Here is a 25,189-nt window from a genome sequence, read left to right on the forward strand (position 1 = left end):
CGGGTGGCCCTTTGGCCTCACACAGGAAGTGGATGTACTCAGGCGGGCTGTTCTCAAAGGGTAGCTAGGAAAGGAGGGTGCCCCCCACTGCACTGGGACAGCAGCTGCCGTGTTCGGTTACCGGGTTCGTTCCCGGAGCTGTGTGGGCGGCAGGATCTGCCCTGCGGGTCAGAGCGTACAGATGGGGCCTGTGCCAGGTTCATCCCAGCAGGCCCCACTTACTGACCTCCCCAGGGTGCAAGCTCTGAACGGACGGTTCGGCGCTCCCCCTCCGTTACCTGACTTCCTGGGCCCGGTGCTCGGGGAAGGCCTCGTGGAAGTGCTTCAGCGCCTGCACGACGGCCGACGTGCACTCCACGTAGCAGTAGTCTATCATGATGTCACCTGCCAGACAGGAGAAAGAGCAACGAGGATCCCCATCAAACGGGGACTCGTGGCTGTCTCTGGGGAGGGGCACTAACTGTGTGACTGCGCCGAGACCCCCCGAGCCTGCCTTGGGCACCACACCCAGCAGACCTGGCTCTGCCTCCCCTCACGGTGCGCGTGACAATAGCTGGGGAGAAGCCCAGAGCACCTGCCCTTACCGAACACCTCCGAGGGGTTCAGGAGCTCCAGCAGCCGGCCCCCCCGCTTGGTTTCATACGTCGCGAAGCCTCCGTCAGGATTCCTCATGCTCAGCAACTGCCCGGACAGGGAAGGGAAGAGATTGACGATCCAAACCAGTCTTGTTCACCCCCTGCTACAAATCCAGCCCCACCACCCCCGACCGCCATCCCTCTCCAGAACCCTCGATCCCGAGGCCAGAAGGGCTGGCCTGACCTGCCCAGCACAGGCCAGAGACCTGCCCCAAAGTAACTCTTTTCCAACGACCGCAGATCTTCTAAAAAACAGCCAATCTTGATTTAAAAATGGCCAGTGATGACGAATCCACCACGACCCTTGAGGAGTTGTTCCAAATGTTAAATACCCTCTCTCTTTCCAGTCTCAATATGTCTGGCTTCAGCTTCCAGCCATTGAATTGTGTTAGTCCTTTCTGTGCTAGACCAAACATCCCATTATTAAATATTTGTTTCCCCATGTAGGTACTTATAGACTGGAATCAAGTCACCCCTTAACCTTCATGTTGACAGAACAAGGAGTAATGGTCTCAATTTGCAGTGGGGAAGGTTTAGGTTGGATATTAGGAAAAACTGTCTGAGTAGGAGGTTGGTGAAGCACTGGAATGGGTTACCCAGGGAGGTGGTGGAGGTGGTGGGTTACCTAGGGAGGTGGCTTGGCAAAGCCCTGGCTGGGATGATGTAGTTGGGGATTGGTCCTGCTTTGAGCAGGGGCTTGGACTAGATACCTCCTGAGGTCCCTTCCAACCCTGATATTCTATGATTCTATGTTAAGCTACACAGCTTGACCTCCTTGAGTTTTTCACTATAGGGCAGGTCTTCTAATCTTAATCATTCTTGTGGCTCTTCTCTGACCCCTCCCCAGTTTATCAACATCCTTCTTGACGTGTGGGCACTAGAACTGGGCACGGGATTCCAGCAGCGGTCACACCAGTGCCAAATGCAGAGGTAAAATAACCTCTCTGCTCCTACTTGAGATTCACCTGCTTATTAGCCCTTTTGGCACTGGGAACTCCTGTTCAACTAATTCTTCAGCAAGACCCCCAAATCTTTTTCAGAGTCCCTGCTTCCCAGGATAGAGTCCCCCATCCTGTAAGTATGGCCTGTAGTCTTTGTTCCCAGATGTATACATTTAACCATATTAAAATGCATAGTGTTTGCTTTCACCCAGCTTACTAAGTGATCCATATCGCTCTGAATCAGTGACCTGTCCTCTTCATTATTCACCCCCCCCCCCAATCTATGTGTCATCTGCAAATTTTATCAGTGATGATTTTATGTCCTCTGCCAGGTCACTTATAAAAATTAGAGCTGTCAAGCAATTAAAAAACGTAATCACGATTAATCGTGCGATTAAAAAAGTTAATCGTGTTTAATTGTACGATTGATCATGCTGTTAAACAATAATAGAATACCATTTATTTAAATATTTTTGATGTCTTCTGCATTTTCAAATATATTGATTTCAATTACAACACAGAATACAAAGTGTATAGTGCTCACTTTATATTTATTTTTATTACAAATATTTGCACTGTAAAAACAAAAGAAATAGCATTTTTCAATTCATCTAATAGTGCAATCTCTTTATCGTTAATGTTGAATTTACCAATGTAGAATTATGTACAAAAAAACTTTATTCAAAAATAAACATGTAAAACTTTAGAGCCTACAAGTCCATTCAGTCCTATTTCTTGTTCAGCCAATCACTCAGACAAACAAGTTTGGTTACAATTTGCAGGAGATAATACTGCCCGCTTCTTGTTTACCATGTCACCTGAAAGTGAGAACAAACGTTTGCATGGCACTGTTGTAGCCGGCGTCGCAAGATATTTACATGCCAGATGCACTAAAGATTCATGTCCCTTCATGCTTCAACCACCATTCCAGAGGTTCCATGCTGATGACGGGTTCTGTTCAATAATGATCCAAAGCAGAGCAGACCGACGCATGTTCATTTTCATAATCTGAGTCAGATGCCACCAGCAGAAGATTGATTTCTTTTTTGGTGGTTTGGGTTCTGTAGTTTCCACATAAGAGTGTTGTTCTTTTAAGACATCTGAAAGCATGCATCACACCTCGTCCCTCTAAGATTTTGGAAGGCACTTCAGATTCTTAAACCTTGGGTCAAGTGCTGTAGCAATCTTTAGAAATCTCACACTGGTACCTTCTTTGTGTTTTGTGAAATCTGCAGTGAAAGTGTTCTTAAAATGAACATGTGCTGGGTCATCATCCAAGACTGCCATAACATGAAATATAGGGCAGAATGCGGGTAAAACACAGAGCAGGAGACATACTCCCCCAAAGAGTTCAGTCACAAATGTAATTAATGTGTTCTTTTTTTAATGAGCATCATCAGCACGGAAGAAAGTCCTCTGGAATGGTGGCCGAAGCATGAAGCATATCTGGCACATAATTACCTTGCAATGCCGGCTAGAAAAGTGCCATGCGAATACCTGTTCTCACATTCAGGTGACACTGTAAAATAAGAAGCAGGCAGCATAATCTCCCATAAATGTAAATAAACTTGTTTCTCTTAGCGATTGGCTGAACAAGAAGTAGGACTGAGTCGACTTGTAGGCTCTAAAGTTTTACATTGTTTTGGTTTTGAGTGCAGTTATGTAACAAAAAAAATCGAAATGTGTAAATTGCACTTTCATGATAAAGAGATTGCATTACAGGACTTGTATGAGATGAATTGAAAAATACTATTTCTTTTTATCATTTTTACAGTGCAAATATTTATAATAAAAAATAAATATAAAGTGAGCACTGTACACTTTGTATTCTGTGTTGTAATTGAAATTGATATATTTGAAAATGTAGAAAAACATCCAAAAATATTTCATAAATTTCAATTGGTATTCTATTGTTCAACATTACGATTAAAACTGCAATTATTTTTTTTAATCACGATTAATTTTTTTTAGTTAATCATGTGGATTAATCGCAGTTAACGGAGAGCCCTAATAAAAGTATTAAACAGCAAGGGCTAAGAAACTGATCCCCGCGACACACCTCTAGAAACACACCGCTTGGTTCCAATCCCCTGTTTACATTATATTTGGAAATCCATCCGTTAGCCAGCTTTTAATCCATTTAATGTTTGCCAGGTTAATTTTGTATTGCTCTAGTGTTTTCACCAAATTTTGTGAGGTGCCACGTTAAACATCGTACAAAAGTCTAAGTCTTATATCAACATTATTACCTTTATCAACCAAACCGGACAGGACCTATTTTCCATAAATAATTTTTATTATTCTAATTTTATTCTCAATGGCAACTGGCATTTATTATATTACCCTCCTTTAATTTTTTATTAATGGAGTTCCTTAGCTGCTCCATTATCTTGCCAGGGATTGATGTCAGACTGACCGACCTATAATTACCTTGAACATTTTATTTACCCTTTTCAAATACTGGCACAACATTAATTTTTTTTCGGCCTTTTGGAACGTCCTCAATGTTCCAAGGCTTATTGAAAAATCAACATTTACAGTCCAGTGAGCTTCTCAGCCAGCTCTTTTAAAACTCTTGGATACAAGTTATCTGGACCTGCTGATTTTAAAATGTCTAACTTTAGTTTCTGCTGTTTAACACCCTCCAGAGATACTAGTGGAATGTAAAGAGCATCATCATATGATATGACTACACCATCTGGCTTTTCCCCAAATACAGATAAAAAATATTTATTGAACACTTCTGCTTTGTTTTGCATTATTACTGATAATTCTATCATTTTCATCTAGTAATGGACCAATACCACTGTCAGGATTCTTTTGTTCTTAATATCTTAAAAAACTCCTTATTGTCCTTAACTCTGCAGGCCATAGATTTCTTCTTGTGCCCCTTTGTTTCCCGCATCCATCATCTACAGTTCTTAGCTTCCGATTTCAACTTCCCTTTTCTGCCATTTGTTATATATTGTTTTCTTATTTTTATAGGTGCCCTCACTTCTCCTCTAATCCAGGTCTTTCGTTATCCACTACCGCCTTCTTCCTTGATTGTAGGATTGTAGCTTTTGGGGCATCCAATTGTTCTTAAACAATTCCCAGTTATCAACCACATTTTCTCTGATTAAATTCTTCCTCCCAGCTGATTTGGGTCTGTCATAAACAGACAGTTAAGGGTTAATGCCTCTTTTATCTGTAAAGGGTTAAGAAGTTCACCTAGCCTAGCGGACACCTGACCAGAGGTGGGGACCAATGTGGGGACAAGATTTTTCAAGAGGAAGGAGGGAATTTTTTTCCTTTGTTCTATTCATTAAGTTCTGTGCTGGAGTGAAAAGATCCAGGAATCAACCAGGGTAGTGAGTATTAGAGAAGGAATGAATTAGGTTATGTTTATTTCCTTTTGTGACTTTTTCTTTTTGCATAGAGGAATAATCAAATTGGGTTTTCTTTTGTGTAACTAAGGTTTTTGCCCAGAGGTTTTTGTGTTTTGAATCTGTTGTCTGTGAGAGTAGCTTGCATGCTAATCTCACAGAGGTATTCCTTTCACCCCTTTTCTTTAATTAAAAGTCTTCTTTTTAAGAATCTGATTGATTTTTCCTTGTTTTAAGATCCAGGAAATTGGTGGGGAAGTCTCAAGGCTACCCAGGGAAGGGTTATAGTACTTGGGAGGGAGATATTTTGGGGGGAAGACAGAGTTCCCAAATGACTCATATCGTTGTTTAAACGATTTGGTGGTGGCAGCATACTGATTTAAGCTGGTAATTAAGATTAGGGGTTCTCATGCAGGCCCCCACATCTGTATCCTAAAGTTCAGAGTGGGGTGAAACTTATGACAGGGTCATAGTTGTTTTGCTTTATGAGATTGGTCCTTTTAAAGTACCAAGTATATATGCCTTTGGTCTGGACTTTATTCTGCTTGCACATTACTCATGTGATCAAATTAGGATTACTTTACCTAAGCTTCCATTAATTTTTAGTTGTGTGATCAGTTCTTCTTTATCTGTCAAGACGAGGTCCAATACAGAATTCTCTTGTCTCGGTGGCAGCACTTTTTGAGTTAGGAAACTGTCATCAATGAGATTTCAAAATCCCAAGGAGGTTTTGGTCCTGGCTGCATGAGCCCTCCAGCGTGTGTCACTCTGACCGAAGTCCCCCATGATCACACAGCTTTTTTCTCTACACACAGTAGATAGGTGCGTAAGGGGCCGGTCATCCTGGCCCCTCATGTGATTTGGGGTTTGTAGCAAATACCGACTTGTGCTCGGTCTATTAGAACATTGATCTATTAGTATTCGAGATCATTGTCTTCCGAGTTATCAGTGACTCAGAACAGGTGATGCCATTTTTGATGGAGATGCCACTTTCCCTCCCCTTTTGCCCACTGGATCTTTGCTAAATGGCCATAGCCATTGATTTTAACATTCCAATGGTGGGACTTGTCCCAGCAGGTTTCAGTAGTGCCAGCTAGATCACATTGCTCATAGATAAGCAATTCCTCTTGTCTGTTACCCTGGCCCTGAGCACTGGTGCACAGGCAATTCAAGATTTTTTCTCTCTCATGTCCTTTGGCTCCCTGATTTTATTCTCAACATCTAAATTTTGTGCTGAATGAGGCCTCATTTCTTCCCTCTTTTCCCCCTTCCCTTTTGCTAGGAGCTGGCCAGAGCCAGAGGCACTTTTATCCTCCCCATGGAACAGCTGCCTGGTCTCCAAGGCCCTGGAGCCAGCTCGGGATATTCGCTTCTGCTCCCCAAGACTTGGGCGAATGAGCTCCCTGCACGGGGTGTCCGTGCTGTGAGCAGACTGCCCGCCAGAGAAAGGTGCTTCGCTGTCCCTCCACGCGCCCTTGCAGGGACAGAACAGCTCTGAGCTCTCTCCCGCACACAGGCCAATCTGTCCTGTCCTGTCAGGCTGCACATGCTGCTCCCAACTCGGGACTCATGAGCGACACCCATTGGCAGCGAGAGGCGCTGCACTAACAGCCCTGCCTGGGCTCCTCCTGGGGTTCATGCCAGCCGGGCCCAGCTCACATCCAGATGTGATCCCAGGCTCACGCCCTGCAGGCCGTATGCCCAGTCACAGGACGGCCAAGGCCCACAGAGGGAGAACATCCCCCACCCAGAAGCCATTTTGTTTTAAGCTGTTCTGAGATACGTGGCGCTGACTCTGGGGTTCTCCCCCAACCGGGCCTCCGCCGCCTCTTACCACATTCACAGCGTCAAAGAGGCGCCCCGTGGGGACGTGCTCTGCTATGAAGGGACACTTCTCCTGCAGCAGCATCACCGATTTCAGCCCCTCCGCAGTGCAGTCAGCCACGATCCAGCCGCAGTCACGGGTGCTGAAGGGGAATCTGCCCTGGGGAGTCAGGCACCAGCACTCAGCCCCAGGAGCAGGGAGAGCAAGGGAAACTCCCCCGCCAGGCTCTGCCCTGCCCAAGGGAAGGTGGAGCCCCCTCACCCAACCCCGCATTACAGCTCCGCTTGTGCACACGAAATGGGGAGAGAACGCTGGCAACCATCCCCCACTTTGAGTCCAGCAGGAGGTTGGGGAGACAGGGGAGTCTCTCCTTAACAGCGAGGTGGCACCAGGAGCTACTGCAATAGCTTTCACGCTGGAGGCTGGAACCAAACCCAAGTCTGGGCCCCAAGCAAAGTGCCAGTGGTGGGTGAAATCCAGCCCGTGCTGTGGGCAGGTGTCCAGACACATTCACCGAGCAGCTGGGCGCAACGGGAGGCCCTGGGGCAGGTGGGGCCCAGAGCTGGCACAGCAGGGGCTGCAGCCCAGGATGGCAGTGCCGTGGCAGAGCCTGGGGGCAGGAGCTCGCGCTGTGTCTGGCTGCACTTTGCCTGTTACACGGGACCCTCATAATTACCCAGGTGAGGCTGCCTCCCCCACCAAAAAATACCATACTGGAGAAATCAACGCTGCCCAGCCCCACCACAAACAGGCCTTAGTGGGATTGTGCCACATCTCCTTCCATGGCAACTGGCCTGACGGCCACCCCAGACCCACGGCCATTGGCCTCAGCTTACAGAGCCCCTCCTCCGCTGATGCGATGTGTATTGGCCAAGCCCTGCCCCCATATGCAGACACCAAGCCAACTGCTGTTCTGCTTCCCATGCCCCGGGCACTGCCAGGTAAACGCCAGCTCGTGCCCTTCTTCCAAGCAAGCTGAGCCTGTCTCACTGCCAGCCCCTCGGCACCTGGGATCTCAGTCACGGCCGCAGACTCCTCCGGACACCAGAGAGTCGCTCTGCGGCCAGAGCCTCCCTCTGACACTATCACAGGATAGATCCACTTTGAGTCTAAAAGGTTCGTTCCCTGCCCCGCGAGCAGCCCAGAGCTAGGGGCAGCCGGACATGTGAGGAACAAACATGGAACAACAGGGGAGAATCAACCCAGGGAAATCCAGGCCCGTGGCCAGCTGTACCTTGCTCATCTGGCGATAGTACTTCTGGTAGTCGGGCGGGTTATCCAGAATCTGCAGGAGATACGAGGAGCGCCAGTGAGGAGGAACGGCAGGTGCAGCCTGGCTGCAGGCCCCATAGGCCCCACGGCAAGAGCAGAGCACTGCAAAGGGCAGGGGTCTCACAGCTATGGCGATGGCCATGGGATCAAGGCCAGCCGTGCCCGCAGAGCACTCCTGTCTGCGCTGCCACAGTCTGGTCGTCAGAGGCTAGGCTGGGATTGGTGCTTGTCCGTGGCACGTCTCCCTGGATCAGGCTGGGGCCAAGGCTGGCCCTGGACTCTACCACTGGGAGGGGATGAGCAGAAGGGTCTTCCACAGCTGACCCTTTGCAGTACGCCCCAGTGCTGCCCTGGGGTGGCTGTGTCAGCACACAGGGCACCTGGAGCTCTCCCCCTAGCCGGACTGCAGAGGGCCCTGTGCATCCACTTGTTTTCAGTGCTTCACCCCCCGCAGAGCCCAGAGAGGGCCCCGCGGATGGGTCCGCACCAAGCTTCCCATGAAACTGCCCTGCCACGCTGGGTCCAGCACCAGGGACAGGGCAGCCTGAGAGCAGACGGCTGTGGGGTCTGATCCCTGGGCCAGGCAGCCCTGCTCAGAACAGGCCTGGATGATGCGGTGGTGAGAACACCAGTGGAGGTTCACGCGTGTGCTCCCATTGCCTCTAGCGCCGGTGGAGCAGCACCGGGAAACGGCACCAGTGCAGGGACATCACAGGAATCTCAGGGTCAGCCAGGCCCATGTGCCAGCTGTGTCCCAGGGCAGGCGGGTCTCCCTCCCTGAGAGAGGTGAGGCACACTCTGCTTCACAAGGCCAAGCGCGCTGCGCCCTGCAGCACTCGCAGCCCTGGCTCCAGAGCTGGGTGGGGAGAACTCTCACCGGAGCTGCAGTGGGACAGTGGCAGGGCTCTGGAAACAGGGGAACTAGAGAGAACCTGGCTGGGTCAGCCCCTACAGAAAAGCCCCATGGAATGTAAGACGGAGGAAACCTACAGATCCAGAGACATTCGACACGGGCTCACAAAAAGGACTCTGCAAACTAGTGCGTTTGATAGACAACGAAAGCCCGTGAGCTGAGCTAGCCCGTGGGACCCACAGCATTCACCTCCCTGCCACGCTGCTTTAAAATGCCCCTGGGCTCTGACCCCCAGCCCCAAATGGAGTTAGACACCTCAATACCTTTGAGACTCTGGGCCTCTCTCCCTACTGTGTTCTGGTACCAAACCCCTTTCCTCTGTATCTCCTAACACGGCCAGTGGCGCTGGATGCTGAAAGCCAGCTAACGAAACTGTAAACCCTGTGTGTTCAAATGCAATGTGAAAAAATGCAATTCCTGCTCACACCACACGGGTGCAGCACATCTCTGGAATTCTCAAGAATTGCAAAATAACGCTAACTTCGTTCTAACAGCGCCAGCAAACGTTTCACAGTGAAACCTCGGGGTGCTGCAGCACCCCATCCCCCTAGTTCCCACGCCTATGACTACAGCGCATGAAGGGGATGAGCTGCATGGCTGGATGCCGAGAAGCTACGCAGGACACTGCAGTCTTACCAGAGTCAATGCTGACTCCCGACATCTGTGACCCCAACTCAGTGCTCACCTGGCTGATTTTGAGGAACTCATGGGCCCGTCTCAGACAGGAAGCGAATGCCGGGTCGTTCTGAGCACCAGCCTAGACAAGGAGGCAGACACACAAAATAAAGAGACGTCACTGCTCAGTTCTGTGATCAGTTTAGTTCTTCAGGAAAAACAAATTGTCAAGGAGTCCCCGGGCGATGCTCTGGAACTGCTCCCTACAAAGCCAGGCAGGACTCTGGTGAAGTCTTCTCTCTGTGAGCAGACTGTCTTCAGGGCAAGGAGCTCACACGGCTACCACCTTCCTCGGTCTGATCTTTGGAGCATTCAGCATCCTCTGCCCCTCCGTGCGCTTCCCACAGCGAGTCTGCCCTACGGGGGTCCTTGAGAAGCCACAGGGTCCTGAACCCTCACTTTGCAGTCAGATGTGACTCTTAACCAGCCAGTAAAACAGAGGTTTATTAGATGACAGGAACGTGGTCTAAAACAGAGCTTGTAGGTACAGAGAACAGGACTCCTCAGCTGGGTCCATCCATCCTGGGGGGCAGTGAGCCAGACACCCACGTCTGCACTCACTCCTCCTCCCCAGCTAGCTCCAAAACTAACTAACTCAGCCCTCCAGCCCCTCCTCCTCTGGGCTTTGTTCCTTTCTCCGGCCAGGAGGTCACCTGATCTCTTTGTTCTCCAACACCTTTAGCTATCTCCTTACAGGGGGAAAGGGCTCCAGCCAGTAGTTGCCAGGAGATAGAGTGTTGGCCATTTAATTTATGTGCATTGGCCCTTTTCTCTGCAACAATCTCACCCCCTAGAGACTTAAGAAATGCATAGGGGAAACTGAGGCACCCACACAGTATTCAGAGGAAACATTAAGAACAGTCCCACTTCATCACACAAATTAGAAGAGATCTCCTGGAATCTGTGCCAGGCACGGTCTCTCCCTGGTAAGAATCAAATACAGCACTTTGGCCAGCCAGGGACTCCGGGGCACCCGAGATCTGCACTGGGGTGGCTCGTCTCGCACTGGCTGGTACAGCGAGGAACAGGAACTCTCAGGCTCTGAACGACTGGCGGAGCAGCATCGCAGTGCCCGATGCTGGAGCTACACCAAGCAACACATCTCCATCGCTCGCTCAGAGCGGTCAAACCCCAGTCTCTATATTCCAACACTGCTGCTGGCTCCGAGCAGCGCTGGGCTCTGGGCAGGTTTTACCACGGCAGGTGCGATATGGCCCATCTTCGTACCAGTATCCCAAAGCGAACACAGCGTATGCGGGGAAGAGGTAACAGGAACTCTCCTTGGTCCCTGCCCATGTGCATTTCAGCGCCTACCCACCAGTACCGTGGGGCCACGTGCCTGCACCTGACGGGGGTTAGGACAGTATTTTCAGGGGCCATCACTGGCAGCATGCCACATGCTATGGAACAGCTATAGCGGCTATTCCCTACGCGCCTGCCAGCTCCACGCCTGCAGCTGGCCAAGTGCAGGTTCCCAAGCGGCGTGACAGTGCTGCTCATCTCCGGGTGTTACTACAGGGGACATGTGCAGAGCCCCGTGCCATTCTAGCCTTCCTCCAGTGACACCTCGCACCCAGCGTTCAAAGGCCAGTCCACCTGCAAACCTGCACACACCTGCCTTTGTACACAGGTGCATCCACCCAACGCTACGGGGCACTAGCTGTTCTGCCCCTTAGCCTGCATTCGGAGCGCGCTGGGATCGCAAGCCTGCAGGGCTCTCTCTAAGAGCTGCGCTCTGGCTGCACCACCAGTTACCGGCTCAGCGCAGGGAGCTCAGGGGGACATTCTCTGGCCTGTGCTCTGCAGGGGGTCAGACTCGACGATCGTCACAGCTCTGTCTGCTCTTGACACCCGAGGCTGTCGAAGCCTCTCTCTAGTGTTGCTGTTGAGCGTACACTGTAGGAGCAGGCCAAGAGCCATGGCACCGAGGAAAGTGCAGGATGGTGCCTGTCTGAGACCCACGTCCCTTGGGGGGCAGCCCAGCAGGCTGGCACAACAGCAAACATTACCTCCAGGAAGGCTTGGACGGCAAACACTGTGTCCCAGAGCTGGGATCCGTTGATGCCCTGGAACAGAAGAGTGTGCAATGAGAAGCAGCTTTTCAATCCGCCCCAGGCTTCCCACCCACCCCTACGGGCCATGCTGCCTGCAGGTGCCACCACGCTGTACCAATGGCCGTGTAGACAGAGAAGGCTATAGGGCACACTGGCTGGGTGCAGTCACGCAGCACAGGCACCGCCACACTGCACCAATGGGCCCTGTGCACAGGGAGGGCTGCAGCCTCAGGGAACACACTGGGGCAGAAACGGGCAGCAGGAGCAGGGTTAGGGGGTTTTTAGTTCGGAGGATGAGGTTAGAATTTCCCTCCAAAGCTATTTTAGGGTCTGATCCTGCAAGCCCCTCATGGACCCAGTGCAGGATGGCTCCGGGCACCTCACCCAATCCAGTGTTGGTGTGTACAGCACCCTAGGCTGCAAGCTGCATCCCACACACAGCGACTGGAAACAAGAGAGAGCCCATAGCAGCGTGCAGAGCGCGAACCGTAGGGACGGGACGGGATGGGGCGGGGGTCGTGAAGCTGAGACGTGAAGCGAGGCAGAGCCAGCAAGGCTGGCCCAGAGGGCAGGAGCTGCAGGGACTCGGCTCTCGCACAGCAGAGGAAGCCGGAGGGAAGGGGAGAGAAGCTGCAGCAAGCCCACCGAGGGGTTCAAAACGAGGGCAGTTTGGCCATGGATCCTGAACCCAGAGGGAAGCACACGGAGGGGACTGGGATGGGCCGACGGGGCTCCAGGCACATGGGGGGCTTGGGCAGCACCATGTGGGCCCTGCTGGGCCGTGGGGCAGCCCCCAGAGAGGGCAGGTGTGGTACTCAAGCCCCAAGGAAATGAAGGCTGGGAGGAGGTCTTGGTGGAGCACTGCACTACTAGACCGCCTCCATGGCGGGTCTGTGAGTGCTCTGCCGGCCGGGGCCAGGCCGTGACACAAGGAACAGTCCATGTTTGCACAAACAGACAGCAGTGCGAATGGCTGGCTGGGCGGCAAGGGGAGCCGTGGGGCGGGGGAGGAGGGAGGTGGCAGAGCTGTGTCTCGGGGGGATGCACCGCTGTCCCAGGAGAGGCAGGTTTGTCTGGGAGACACTGAGCTGCAGGAAGTGGGACAGAGAAGCAGGCCTGCGTGGCCAGGGCATGGGGGAGCAGCACGCAGCCCCTTTCCTTGCTGGACACTCAGCAGGGGCCAAGCAGCCGTTAGTGCTCGGTTCTAGCCCCCAGCGCAGGTAGCAGAGGGGCTGTCCGCTAACGTAGGGCCAGAACCGCACAGCAGAGACAGGACAGGACGGGACTCCTCCCCTAGGCTCCACCCCAGAGGCGGAAGGCCGGAGCGAAGGGGCTGGGCACGGGATGGCGGGTGCAGAGCACCCCCCAGAGGTGCAGGGGAAGCAGCTGCCCGAGAGCACTGACACACACTGCTCCTGATATCAACCCCTTCTACCCTCTGCCAGGAGGAGGAGCAGGGACGGGAGAAGCTGCTGCTGTGAGCCGCACAGCTGGGCCAGGGCTGGTCCTATGACTATTAACAGCCCGGCAGGAAAGGGAGACATTGCAGGGGTGGCAGATCCCCCGAGGCAGAGCAGCCTGGCGAGACCCCCTTTGCAGTACGCGCTCAGTCCCCGGGTGAGGGGTCCCTGCCCAGCCCTGCGAGCTGCCTCAGCAGCAGCGAGAGGGTGCCCAGGGTCCCTGCGATCACTGCCAGGGCCACAGCGCCTTACCTGCATCTTCATGCCGTCGAGTCCCAGCCTGCGTGGAGAGAGAGCACATCACTGCAGCAGCCTGGGGAGCGTGGTGCTGTCCCCAACCTCCCGCAGCCCCCAGGCATCTAACACTGCTGCTGGGGCACGGAGTACTGAGCTTCAGCGGCAGCCTTGCAGCAGGTTCCCCGGGGGCCCTGGCCTGCCCCTTCCCAGCCTGCCTGGGAGAACTGGAGTGAGTGGGACTCACTAATAAGGAGCCAGTGTCTGGAGCTGGCTGCTGATCAGTGCAAGACCCCCCCGTTCGCATGTCCCCTGCACAGAGCTCCCTGCTCGTGGGGCCTACGCAGCGTGGTGGCCCTGGGGGCAGAGCGGGGTCCCCCATGGCAGGTCTGGGCAGCAGGTTCCCTGCTAGGGGCTGGGGACTCCCGCGCGGGGCAGAGTGGCTCTCTCTAGCTGAGCCCTGCGCTGTCTCCAGGACTAGGGAGGTTCATGGGCCTGGCCTTACCAGAGGTAATCAGGGATCCTGGAGACATGCTCCTGGAAGGCTGGAGAGCTCTCCCCATCCACGTACCAGCGAACCAGCATGTTAATGGTCTTGGAAATCTGCCGAGAGAGAAGGCGTCACTCCCCTGCAGAGCGCAGTGGTGTTCGGCTTGGGCCTGCACAGCATGACCTGACCTCGTGACCAGCCCCAGAGCAAACCCCAGGCTGGGGGCTGTCTGCAGGAGAGCGAGCACGTCTACATGGGGCTCTGGTCACAGAACGGACCCCTTGGCATCCCCATGTCCGTTCCCCATCACAGGGCAGGAGATCACTCTCCAGCCACGGCCTTCCCCCAGCTGACTCCACACCTCCCAGCTGTCCCCAGCAAAGACTCTGCAGAGGGGGGCATCTGGCACGCCCAGCCTCCACTGCCACTGTACAATGTCCAAGCGGTTGCTCACGCTCTCCTCTCCCGCCAGCCTGCTCATGCCCTTGTCATCCGCCATGAACTCTCCTGTGTGCAGCGCCCAGCACAGCAGGCCCTGAGCCTGCCTGGATTGCTGGTTGCTATGGTTACGTGCCAGCAGCAGGGCATCTGTGCAGAGCTGGGGAGTCCCAGGCCGGTCTCTCCCGCACCTGGGCAGGAATTGGAGCCAGCTCCATTGATTCGTTGGGAACGGTAACGAGCAGCCTACCAGGCCAATGCTGATGGCCTTGGTGAATCTGTCTTCAGCCTTGATGTGGTCGTACAGCTCCGCAATGTCTCGCTGCCTCAGCTGGGCGCTGTGGTGGGCTTCGTACACGTTCAGGATGGCTGAGACGGGAACAAGAGAGACACAATAAGGAAACTCTTACCAGCTGCCTGGTCCCAACTCCTGTGTGAGCAGGGCCTGGCCCCGAGCCCCAGAGAGCTCCCCCCATCCCTTCCCCAGCTGGCCAGGGCTCTGGGGGGAGCAGGGCGAGAGCCTCAGGGACTCTCAACTCCGCCAGCAACTCACGGCAGTGGGGTCAGAAAACAACCAGCACATTAACTATCCCCCGCCCTGCCCTGGCCAGGCCCAGCCAGTGGCCTACTCACCATTGGCGAGTGTGAGCAGCCAGCTGTGCGGGGTGTACAGATCGCTGGCAGCCACGTTATTCCTCTGGGCCGGCCAGTCAATGCTGGAGTAGTCCTGGACGTACAGCTCCTGGCAGGGAGTAGGCGGGAGATTAGCCATCCGCTCACTAGCGCGCCATGGGAGCAGACCAATGAGACAGCTGCAAGTGTCAGGCTGGTGGCGTTGGCAGCCAGGGGGAGTACAGCACGGAGCACGCAGAGCAGCACCGGGGACGGAGGGCAGCGCTGCCTGGCCCGCTCTGTGGTTCCACACCAGCCACCGGGACAGGGCCCATGTGGGAGCTGCTCCCAGCACCCTTTGCTAAGGAGAGTTAACAAGAGGAGAAAGCACCTTCAGATAGTGCCAGAGCACCTGAGGGGGGCACCGGGGCCCCATGCGGCCTGGGGGGGCACACAGTCCGAAGGGGGGGGGCTCCAGGGCCCACACAGGCCAGAATGGGGGGAGCAAGCTGGAGCATGCTCATGCAGTAGGGAGGGCTTAATTCTGGCTGGAGGCCTGTGTGCAGGACTCCACCCCACTCCAATTCACAGCAGGGCTCCCGGAGCCCAGTGGGCAGGGAGAAGACAGCCCCTAAGGCGTAACTCCCCTTCAGGCCTAGGAGTGTCAGGTGCCCAGCCTGAGACACCAAGTCTGATTTGCAAAGGGCAGGGCTCAGCGCTCTCAAATCAGACCCCTCTGCTGGGTGCTGCTTGAGGGGACAGGGCTGTGGCTTGGGACTGAAAATCAACACACTCTGCAGATACAGAATAGCACCTACCACAGCTCAGGGAACAGCGTGTTCATTCCCTCCCAGCTGTAAACGTTCAAGACGGCCAGCCAAAACTTCCCCCAGGACGGGATTCCCACAGCACCCCATGGAGAGACAGACACACATCTGGGCTCTGACGGCAGCCACGGGGGCCAGGGACACGGACCCTGCCATGTGACAGGGCATGAACAGAGGCTCCTGAATCCTGGTCTGGTCTGGTCGTGTGGCAGGCCAGGGACCCTGCAGAGCGGCAAGCCGGTGTGGCGGGCACACAACGGGCACTACACACCGACAGACACAGCCATTCAGAAACGACACCTGGGAAGCGTTTGCAAGCAGTGAAGGAGCTGAGGTTTCACCGTCACCCCAGAAGGTAAGCGCGGCAGGGTGCTGGCACGGCAGGATGCAGCATGGGCTGTGACATGCCACACGTGCTGCGACAGCCAGGCCACGCTGGGAGAAGCTAAGGGCGGCAGGGCAGAAACTAACGTGCGAACTGCACATGCTGCCATACAGCCAAGGACAAGCCATTGCAAAGGCTCATGCCACTCTGGCTGCATGTCCCCTCGCCTACCACTCACCCCTTCGGAGCTGGGCAAGCCCTTCTCAACAGTCCCAGCCCCATGGCTGCTGGGGGGAGGACAGGATGCTGGAGAGCTCCAGCCACATGCTGACCTTTGCTGTGGAGGTTGATCCGAGCCCTCACGAGGTCCGGGTCATCCGGCCCAACCCCCAGGATCCTCAGGGACGTGTAGTTGAGCGCTGTGCCAAACACTGTCGATTTGTCTTCCACGTGCCTGCCACATACAGAGAGCAGGGAAGTCAGACATGGCCGAGCGCTCGTGCAATCAACCGAGACTGGTTTTATTGGGGCAAACCTACCCAGGGGGTTAGAGCTAACTGAGCAAACTAACTGAAAAGCAACCGCCCTGGGCCATGCTGCTGGGAAAAGGGAACGAAATGCTCCCAGCCCCTCACTCTAGTGGTCTCCCCATGGTGAAGGAGGGCTCTGGTCACGCCACGTGCTGGCCTCCACGGCCCTGCAGCTCCAGCTCTCAGCATAGCTCTGAGCCGCTTCCCACATGTAAGGGAGCACCAGGCCAAGCTCTGGATGCTGCGGGGGAGCTTCAGAAGCACTCAGCCATGGCCTAGCCTGTCCCCGCTGAAGCCATAGGCAAGTGCTCTCGTCAAGGCAATGGGGGGCGGAATGACGCCAACGCCGAGTACTTCGAACACCCACCGTTGCGTTGCTGTGTGATTCAGTACGGCGGCACTGCCGGAGCTAAAGTCACCCCAGAAATGCCGATGAAGCGGGGCTTGATTTGCTAATGAAATCAGAGTGTTTCCCTCCCAGGGGCCAGCTTGGGGGCTGGTGGGATTTCAGGGATTTTGTTTAATAGGTTGAAGGCGAGACACAGAAAATGAGCCAGTTTTGAACATTCTCCCTCGTTTCCTAGTGCTCCTCTGGGTCCCCCTCACCTCCGCTGGAATAGGGAAACCTGCCTAGACAATGGCGGAGAGCTGGCAGTGCAGGCGTACGTTTCTACCATGATTGCTTTCCCTTTCACCAAGGCCTCTGATCACAGACCCTCCTCCTAGAGACGGGAAAGACACTCTTCTCCAGTGAAGCCAAGACAGAATGCACATAACGGCCAGAATGCCTCTGCACACCAGCCCTGACACCACCCCAGCAATGTTCCCGGCAGTCCATCCCTGCCTGCTGGAAGGCTTCCCTCACCTTGTTTCTGTGCCCTCCTTTCCCGAGTGTATTTAATGACCAGCAGCCCACCCCATTAACACACCTCGAGCCGCTACAGCAGCTCTGCGCCGTCCAGGAATGCCATGACCCGGGGAGGGCTAGTGAGGGGAAGCACAAAGCAGGTGGAGCAGGACCTAATGTCTGGCAATAATGTCTGAGATATAAGGCTGTATCAGAGCAGATAACAACGCGCGAGGCAGACATCTCAGGAATGGAACTGGCTTTTGTGCTTGCAAGGGGCTTCTGAGATTTCTATACTGTTTTCACTGACTGTTTTGTACAGGGACAGACAGATAGGAACCATTCCCCTGGTCAACTGGGTCTGGAACGCACAACCCGCCCAAATGCAGCAGGAATAAGGAGAAAGGAACTTCTCTGCTACTCACAAGCCCCAGCCTCCATCCGGAAGCTGCACCGAGCGCAGGTAACGCACCATCTCCCTCCTGTACTCTTCTGGCAGCGGGATCTTGGCAACATGGCAGGTGATCAGGAAACCTGTTGGACAAAACAGTCCGCCCTTTAGGCCAAACCACCCCCCGATTTCAGACTAGAGACACTCTAGTTGGTTCAGAGAAGCATGTGTCCTGTTCATGGTCAGCACAGGACATGAGAAATCACTGTAGCTAGGGAGTCCCAAGTAAGCACTGCACGTATAGCTAACAGGGAGCAGCTACAACCCCAAGCTAAATGGCTCCAAGGTCGTCATCTGCTGGAACCCAAAAGTGTCATCAGGGCCGTCCAGACAGAATGCACATCAGACTGTAACAACCACATGACCTTCCCTAGCATCCCCGGCTTCAGCCCCCGCGATGGAACAGGCTGTGGGGGTCAGAACTGCACCAAAGGACCCCGCCCCCATTCGGCAAAACCAGACGGGGGATTTAACTGGCTGGGTAGTTCTTGGTGCTTCACAACAGACGTCAGCTCATTATTAAAGACACGTTCACTGGGGATTAACTGTAGTGCAATGCAACCGGGGCATTTCCTAGGTCACTGTTTGGGGAAACGATCGGCCATTAAGGTTCAGCACCCAGTGTGCTGGGGAATGACAAGACGCTGCCCTGCCCAGGCCTGCGACAGCGCCCGACCCTGAATCATCCCCAGACAGCTAAGCAAAGAGCAAGCGCCACGGACCCCATAGACCCTGGCCACGCTGCCGGACCCTGCTTGGCACCCGCTATCCCATCCCTACGCAGGTAACTCTGTGCGGAGGTGCTGCCGCTCAGAGCACATGGCGCAGCCATTTCATCCACCGTACCTGGCAGCAGGATGAGGGGCCCCCCGCAGTCACCGGCCCAGTGCCCATCCTCCGCCTGCAGGCCAGAGTAAAACTTCATCCCATTCAGCGCTGCTTCCTGGCTGTGCAGGCCTGGGGCAAGGCCTTGAAGAACTTACTCTGCAAAGAAAGGAAGAGGAGCAGGGACAGACACAAATTAAAAGAGCATTGCTCCAGCTCGCGCACAAGGAATGGCCAGCGGCCAAGACACCAGTAGAATCAAGTGCCTTGTGCTGTGGGATATGGCGGCACTGCAGTCCCACGGGTAATCAGGGTATGTGTACCTCCCCCATGGCCTGCACTGCACTGGCCTTTCACACAATACTTAGTAGCAACGCCAGCAACCAGACACCAAATCCAGCACAGAGCGACTGTGCAGAGCATGCATAGGGATGAAGAGGGTATGGGAGGGGAGCAGAGGAGTGTGAATACAAGCAGGACACTTGCTGCCTTGAAGCACCTTCTGAGTCATTCAGTGCATAACACTGGTCTCCAATTTTTGAGAAGTCGTCTGCTTCAGAGATAAAATGTGCTATTTATTATGTATTTTGATGTGCTGAATTCAAATATGACAATTAAAACAACTGCTTGGCTACTGTTTCTAAGATATTTAAGTTTTTACATTTAATGTCTATGTATATTGTGTAGATAGAGTTTTAATCATAAATTGTAAACCTAGGTCTTTTCATGTGTTTATGGTTGCTTTACATGATAATATTTCACCTGTCCTGTTTATGTAACACTTTAAAAATCAGCAAAAGGGTTATATAAATAAAATGTATTATGAAACAAAAGGCAAAAAACTATTATGTACATAGTTTAGTCCTATTCAGTGTCTACTCGGCGCTTCTTGGCTTGTCTCTTGTATTCATTAAATGGAGCATCTCTTGTCACTGTCCAGCAATAGTCTGCAAGCATTGATGGGCTCCATTTGCCCTGATAGCGTTTCTCCATTGTTGCAATGTCCTGGTGAAATCGCTCGCCGTGCTCGTCGCTCACTGCTCCGCAGTTTGGTGGAAAAAAATCTAGATGAGAGTGCAAAAAATGTATCTTTAGTGACATGTTGCAACCAAGGCTTTTGTATGCCTTGAGGAGGTTTTCCACCAACAACCTGTAGTTGTCTGCCTTGTTGTTTCCAAGAAAATGTATTGCCACTAACTGGAAGGCTTTCCATGCCGTCTTTTCCTTGCCACGCAGTGCATGGTCAAATGCATCATCTCGAAGAAGTTCACGAATCTGAGGACCAACAAAGACACCTTCCTTTATCTTAGCTTCACTTAACCTTGGAAATTTTCCATGGAGGTACTTGAAAGCTGCTTGTGTTTTGTCAATGGCCTTGACAAAGTTCTTCATCAGACCCAGCTTGATGTGTAAGGGTGGTAACAAAATCTTCCTTGATTCAACAAGTGGTGGATGCTGAACACTTTTCCTCCCAGGCTCCAATGATTGTCGGAGTGGCCAATCTTTCTTGATGTAGTGGGAATCTCTTGCACGACTATCCCATTCGCAGAGAAAACAGCAGTACTTTGTGTATCCAGTCTGCAGACCAAGCAAGAGAGCAACAACCTTCAAATCGCCACAAAGCTGCCGCTGATGTTGGTCATAGTTTATGCACCTCAAAAGTTGTTTCATGTTGTCATAGGTTTCCTTCATATGGACTGCATGACCAACTGGAATCGATGGCAAAACACTACCATTATGCAGTAAAACAGCTTTAAGACTCGTCTTCGATGAATCAATGAACAGTCTCCACTCATCTGGATCATGAACGATGTTGAGGGCTGCCATCACACCATCGATGTTGTTGCAGGCTACAAGATCACCTTCCATGAAGAAGAATGGGACAAGATCCTTTTGAGGGTCACGGAACATGGAAACCCTAACATCACCTGCCAGGAGATTCCACTGCGGTAGTCTGGAGCCCAACAGCTCTGCCTTACTCTTGGGTAGTTCCAAATCCCTGACAAGGTCATTCAGTTCACCTTGTGTTATGAGGTGTTATTCAGAGGAGGAGGATGGGAGAAAATTTGGGTGCTGTGACATTGATGGTTCAGGACCAGAAGTTTCATCCTCTTCCTCTTCCTTGTCTGACTCAAGTGAGAATGATTCTGGTGCATCAGGAACCGGCAGTCCTTCCTTGTGGGGTACTGGGCATATAGCTGATGGAATGTTTGGATAATGCACGGTCCACTTTTTCTTCTTTGACACACCTTTCCCAACTGGAGGCACCATGCAGAAGTAACAATTGCTGGTATGATCTGTTGCTCTCTCCAAATCATTGGCACTGCAAAAGGCATAGATTTCCTTTTCCTGTTCAACCACTGGCGAAGATTTGTTGCACAAGTGTTGCAGCATATGTGTGGGGCCCACCTCTTGTCCTGATCTCCAATTTTGCAGCCAAAATAAAGGTGATAGGCTTTCTTAACCATAGTGGTTATACTGCGCTTTTGTGATGCAAAAGTCACTTCACCACAAACATAGCAGAAGTTATGTGCACTGTTCACACAAGTACTAGGCATCTCTGCTCACTTTGGCTAAACAGAAATGTGTCCCTTTGCAAAATTAAACACTGACAAATAAGAGACCACGACACTGTATGATTTCTAGAGCTGATATAGGGCAATTTGTTCAGCAGAGTGATGTAAGCTTCGTTATGATTGCATCATCCATGACTTCTAGGAATAACATGATGCAATTCATATCATGTATGACGCAATACCAGCTTCAGATTGCATCATTCATTGTTTTGCCTAAAAAGCAAGTACTGTCCAAACCCAGTCATAGATTTATTCATAGATCCAGTCAAAGATGTATTTTAGTCATTTCTGGTTTAAATTGAGATCCCTTCCCTTTATAACTCACTTATCCTCGGCCATTCCCAAGTCAAGAGTCGTATATACTGACCCAATAGCATATCTTGAAAACTAGAGCCAATCAACAATTTTAAGCATCATTTTCGTTCTCAGTGACCCAGAATTAGTAACGTTTGACTACATTTATTTCAGAAGCATTTTGGCTGTAGAGCAGTGTAATCCGCAGAGAGGAACAGGCCTGCCTAGCCCAGCGTGGGTCCGCAGGCAGGCAGGGAGCAGTGTAAACAGTCCCCGTCCCCCGTCCCCCCCCGCTCCCTTTTTCAGGGGCCAGATTCCAGGGCTCCAGGCAGGGGGCTGTGACACCTCCCCTCTTCTCCAGTAACAAATACAACCAGGTTGGCATGAGGTTGTGAATTCTGCCCCTGATGCCAGCACCACCTGTGCCTGCCCGGTGGAATTAGCAAGCATGTGAATCCAAGAGAGTCACTGAAAAGAAGCCTTGCTTCAGAGACAACAACTCAGCATTTGGGGGCAGGAGACAATGGCAGCAATAGGGGAATTACAGCCGGCCATACGAGCATGGGGTTCAGGTGGGTGCCCCTTTCCCAGCCTTGTCAAACACTGTGCTGCGAGTGAAAATCAGCCACTCACCGTGTCCAAGCCTAGGCAGTGAGCCTCCAGCCCGCTCTGCTCTCGCTCACGTGCCTCGCCAGCCTCCAGGTAGCGCCAACTCTGCCGCCCTTCTTCATTGCTCAGTCGCCAGCGGGTGAGGTCACTCGCAGGTTCTGTTTTATACGGGCCGCCCCTTCTCCGCAAACACCTGGAGAGACCACAGGGAACCAGACAAATCCCGGGCGTGTGACCAAGCATTGCCAGCTCTGAGCATCGGGCAGTCAGTGCCCTGGGACGTGCAGGGCCAGTGCAGACATCTGCTGCAGCATTAGCAATAGACATGGAACCCAGAGAGCTCTGCACTCAGCCACGAGCTGGTTGCCAACACTTAAACTTTGCAAACTTTTCAAAATAACAAGAGGGAAGTGGAAAGTCCTCAGAGCAACAGCTGGGCCAATGTCATTTTGCTTGGCTTTGACCACTCCACACCGTGCTGTCGGAGCAAGCACCTGACAGACCCTCAACCGCTCCCATACAGGGGGGCTACTTCTGACAGCGTCCCCTTTCTTGGCACCTTCCCACCCCACGCTGTCCTCGCAGCAACCAGAGCGCCAAGTTCTAGGAGAGCTTCCCATCGACCCATGTGGCAGCTCTGTCACCTCCCTCCATGCTGGGAGCAGTGGGGCAGTTCATGGATTTAAAATGTCTCTGGATTCCTAAGAGCCCCGGCCCCGGCTGGCGGGTGGGTGCTGCACTGCATAGGCCAGTGACGCCGTGGCACCACGCTGTGCAGCATTACACAGAGCTGTACAGCTCCGAGCACAGGGGCTCGGCCCAACTGCGGCCTCCGGGAGCCGCTGGGACAGAAACAGGCTCCCCAGCTCGGCAGACATGGGCCCACGCGTGCCTGGCAGCGCCAACTCCGCCTCCTCGCCCCCGGCCCTGCCCCGCTGTGCTACTGGCTGGTGGTGCCTCAGCTCTGGCTGCTTGGCAGCAGCGACAGACCCCTCCCTGGCCACCCTGCCAGCCCCACCCCCGCCGGCACAGCATGTGCCCTGGCAGAGAAACCCTTCACAAGCGCGCCAGCTGCCAGGACAGCGCTACCGGCCAGACAGCCGCCCACATGGGAGGGATCCCTGGGCCCGCACCTGGAGCACCGTCAGCTGGGACGCTTGGGTTAACCACTCAGCCCACAGCACTGCAGCACCACCCCCTCTACCAGCCCGGCCACAGTTCACCCAGTGCTTAGAGGAGGTCATTAAATCCTTCCCAAACAGCTCCAAGAGAAACTTTACAATCTCATCCCCACGAACCTGCCCCAGGGACCTGTCATATGTCACAAGCATGATTTGAAAACATATAACCATGAACAAAACACCCACTCCAGAGTACACTGGGCAGTGTCCTTTTCCTCAATCTCTCACCTTGCAGTGTGAAAGTTCAACAAACAAAAGTCCCTTTACCCTGCCACTTCCCTCTCCCCCCACCACACCCCACTCACAGTTGTCCTTGGTCAGCGAAGACCTAGAGCGAGGAGTTCACCTCCCACCCCGGGGAGGAGAGGGGAAGCAGCGAGCAATGCCTCAGCTTCCGCTCCACCATCAGCTGCTCGCTCTGCTGTCAGCTGCTTCATTGGCCGCTCACTCCGCCACTGCTTGCTCCTTGGTCAGCCACTCACTCCACCCTCAGCCGCTCAGTCAACTGTTCACTCCACTGTCAGCCGCTCGCTCTGCTGTCGGCCACTCCGCCATCACTCACTCCATCACTGCCCTCTCTGCTGCAACCTCTGGAAGATCTTGAGGTCCCACCGCTTAACACTGCTCTCAGTGATTTCAGCACTTAGTGGGGGAGCCTCACACTAGGACAGTCTCTTTTACCAGAGATCCTGTCCCAGAGCAGAGCTAATGCTTAGACCTGGTTATCAGTGATTTCAGCTCTCGTGATCCACAACAAAAGACTCTCAATTGAGTCTTAATCAGCTCTGTCATTGAACAGTGGAGAGGGGAAGGGTCAAATAGTGTCTAGGACCCTTATGCAGCAACCACACCCCCAAGCAGAAACACCTACTCTTACCCTTTCTCATCTCCTCTTGGCTTTGGCACCCCAACCCCTGCTTAGGGAGTGCAGTTCAGTTGCGGGTGAGCCCCTCAATCAGGGCATGCCAAGTTCTGCTCCCCTTGATTCACACAAGGATAACAACACCTTATTACCCCTGCTCCCAATAACAAAGTGACTTGCAATCTAAAACCAGCCAAAAGTGATCATTTGGGCAAAGCAGTTCCATCACGCTGCACACCTAGACAGAGCCGGTGTGTCTACGCAAACAAGGTTAGTTCCTGACATCTTCTCCCCCAGTCCATCATTAGATGTCAGGGGAGAGCTCATTCAGACCCGGCTGACATACCTTGTATTTAGCTGTGACATTGAGTACCTTTCCCAGACGTGAAGAAGAGCTGTGTGTAAGCTGGAAGGCATGTGTCTCTCACCAACAGAAGTTGGTCGAATAAAAGATATTTCCACACCCACTTTGGCACTGTACAGCCAAACAACCAGGAGACAGGTTGTGACACAGTAGGGAGCGGGGCAGATTGACCTGGGGGCTCTTCCCCACTGGTGGGTGGAGACGGCAGGAAAAGTGTGTGTGGGGAGGGGGGCAGCTCGCTCTCCCTAGGGAGTGTCCAGGGGCATGCTCCCTGCTGAATCAAGGGGAATGGCAGCTCCTGTGCTGAGGGGAGGGTGTGCCCCAGGGACAGCAGCCCCGTGGATGGTGCAGCCTGCACGTTAGGAAGGAGAAATCAGGTATGATCAAAGCACTCAAACCACTGTGTCTGTTCCTGCCCGCAGTTAATCCATAGCATTAATGACTATTTACATAGCACCCGGAAAAGCAGAGTCCCTGCCTGGGGGATCTTGCAATCCTGGGCATATGTGTGGTACAGCAGAGAGCCCTAATGCAGCATCTGTCAGCTATTAAACGATTGTAGCTGTTAACCTAGGAGGTCCAAT

The 25,189-nt window shown here is 53.2% G+C and overlaps 1 pseudogene; it reads right to left on the reverse strand.

Annotated features, from left to right (window-relative positions):
• The window catches only part of LOC135974209 (lanosterol synthase-like), a 29,973-nt pseudogene extending 5,301 nt beyond the window's left edge, over positions 1-24,672 (reverse strand).
• Positions 24,673-25,189: the final 517 nt, after the last annotated feature.

This window comes from Chrysemys picta, chromosome 11 (assembly GCF_011386835.1).
Source record: "Chrysemys picta bellii isolate R12L10 chromosome 11, ASM1138683v2, whole genome shotgun sequence".
Lineage (NCBI taxonomy): Eukaryota > Metazoa > Chordata > Testudines > Emydidae > Chrysemys > Chrysemys picta.